The sequence below is a fragment of the Cebus imitator genome, unplaced genomic scaffold (genome assembly GCF_001604975.1).
Source record: "Cebus imitator isolate Cc_AM_T3 unplaced genomic scaffold, Cebus_imitator-1.0 Scaffold846, whole genome shotgun sequence".
Taxonomy (NCBI): Eukaryota; Metazoa; Chordata; class Mammalia; order Primates; family Cebidae; genus Cebus; species Cebus imitator.
In genome coordinates this window covers 188,725-191,540 of record NW_016108161.1, presented here as the reverse complement: position 1 = coordinate 191,540, position 2,816 = coordinate 188,725, and positions in this window count along the sequence as shown.

Below are 2,816 nucleotides of genomic sequence, written 5' to 3'. Positions count from 1 at the left end.
CACTGTGCCCAGCTTATTTTTGTATCTTTAGTAGAGACAGGGTTTCGCCATGGGCCAGGCTGGTCTGAACTCGCAACCTCAAGTGATCCGCCCACCTTGGCCTCCCAAAGTGCTGGAATTACACGTGTGAGCCACTGTGCCAGGCTGATAAGATTATTTAAACTAAATTTTTTAGGAAATATGTCTCTGTCTCCCTAGTTAAAAGGAAATAGCAAAATTGTTACTTTTATGAAAATGGATTGAGATGTTATTGGTTTTTAATAATAACAGCTGGTTTATCTTAATTATCATATTACTATGTGTTTCATGTAGATGATCCTGTTGAGATAGTCATACATTGTTCTATTTTTCTTTTTTTTGAGACGGAGTCTTGCTGTGTCGCCAGGCTGGAATGCAATGGCGCGATCTCGGCTCACCGCAACCTCCGCCTCCTGGGTTCAAGCAATTCTCCTGCCTCAGCCTCCTGAGTAGCTGGGATTACAGGCACGCGCCACCATGCCCAGCTAATTTTTTGTAGTTTTAGTAGAGACGGGGTTTCTCCATGTTGACCAGGATGGTCTTGATCTCTTGACCTCGTGATCCACCCGCCTCGGCCTCCCAAAGTGCTGGGATTACAGGCTTGAGCCACCGCGCCCGGCCTCATTGTTCTATTTTTCTTGCAGTTTTACCAGTAAGGGAAGTTTACCACACTGTAAAGTTAATAACTATCAGAACTCAGATTAACAGCCTCAAATCAGACCACAGAGCCTGTGTTAATTTCACTAAAACATCTTTGCTCAAATTATATGTATCTTTTTCACCTACGTTTTTCACTTACTATTTCATCAGAACTTCTTTCTCAATTAATGAGTATTAGTAGCAAATGTACTCTATGTCATTGTATAACACACCATGATTTAATCTGATTTTCCTTTATCTCCCACTGCAAGATTTTCATTCTTAAAAATTATTCTCTGGAAATTCTGGGTAATGTCAGTGGATTATATCAGTGTTAATGTTCCGGTTGTGGTATTTTACACTACAATCACCAGCGGGGGTAACCAGGTGAAAGGTACACAAGATCTCTCCATTTTATTTCTTGTAACTACATATGAATCTATAGTCTATCTACTTAAAAGAGAAAAACATTTACAGGAAAAAAGTATTTCGTGAACATACTTCAACATACATTTGTGTACAGCTATAGCTACTTCCTTGGCATAAATACCAAAACGTGGAATTTTGAGTCGAACTGAGACTGTGGTTAAGTACCTGCAACATCCTATAGACCCTGTGACATTCATACTTGGAATGAGAGCTTGACTAACGGGGCATAACTGCTGCCTGCACATTGTTTACAGTCCAGCAAGGAAGGGACACCGAATAGCAGCTCGGGGCAGCCTGCGGCCTGCAGAGAAATCCAGGTGACACCCCAGAGGGGCTAGGAGAGGACACCCTTCTGAGAACAGTCATGGCTCGCCCGGCATCACCCCGCTCAGAGACCAGAGGAGGTCCCAGCTGGGGTGACACAGCCCCTCTCCACCCGGGAAGGTGCGTCTGCAGGGTCCAGGAAGGGACGTCTGCCGGGGGCAGGAAGGGCTTAGCATGGGGCTGCCTGCGCCAGCATTGGCCTGGGAACAACCCTGAGTCCCCTGCTTGGGAACAAACTGGACTACGTTTCCCAGAGACCATTCAGGAGTACGCCGCGCTGCATGCTGGGACATGGGGCTTGGGGCTGTGGTTTCCCCGGACACGGTCCTGCGTCCTCAAGCTTCTCACCCTCTCCCAAGGCCCCGGATTGGTCGGGCCTGAGCCGGGCATTCACTTCCCAGGAGGAACCCAGGAATACCATCGGGGAACCACCGGCTGCGTCTGCGGCTTCGGGAGAGGTGGAGGAGGGAAAGAGGTGGTAGGGGTACGCACACACGTGTCAGTGTGTCAGCATCTGTGCACGCGCACATACGTGTTAGGCTCTGTTGTGCCTGCCAATGCGTGTCAGGCCCCATGCACACATGCGTGTCGGTGTCTGCTTACGCACACGCCTGTCAGGGTCTGTGTGCCCACACATGCACGTCAGCGTCTCAGCACGCTATGTGTCGGGGTCTCTGTACATGCACATACGTGTCGGGCTCTGTGCACATGCGTGCCGGGCTCTGCTGCTGCCTGTGCGCTCTGGCACCTGGGTGCGCGAGGCCCCGCCCGAGTCCGGGGTGCGCATGCGCACTGGCCTCCGGTGGGGGTTGGCGGCAGGACCAAGCGTGTGACGTACTTGCGTGGGAGTGCGAGGCTGACGCGGCGGCTCTGTCCCCTTAACTGTGACACGGGTGCCCGTGAGCGTCATTGGGGCCGTGGGTGCCGTTCCGGGTGCGCGTCTGCACTGGTGACGCAGCCATTGCCTCTTCGCCAGTCCGCGCAGGTGAGATTGGCGCGCGTGGTTCCAAGGGAGACGGGCACCGGGCTTCTGACGGTGACGCACTTGCTGGAGAGAGTTTGGGGTAACACAGCCAGGTTCTTCCCATAACTGGGGCCCGGGGGTGCTTCAGAGGGTTTGGGGCGACGCAGACCTCGTTGGCGCGTCCCCGGGACTCTGTGAGGCGAACTCTGGGGGCCGTGTGAGGGCGTAGCCGGGACCGTCTCCGTGGCCCACGGATGCGCCTTTGCACGGTTTGGGGTGGCGGGGCCGGCAGCATGGCCGTGCTGGGCGTTAGTGGGTGTGACGACCACAGATGTGTCTCGGGACAGCGTGTGCTGTGGTGAGGCTGAGCCGTGCAGGCTTGTACTGCATGAGGGTGATCGGGCCTCCTGGGTGGTGCAGGAGTGTGTGGCAGCGCGACCTG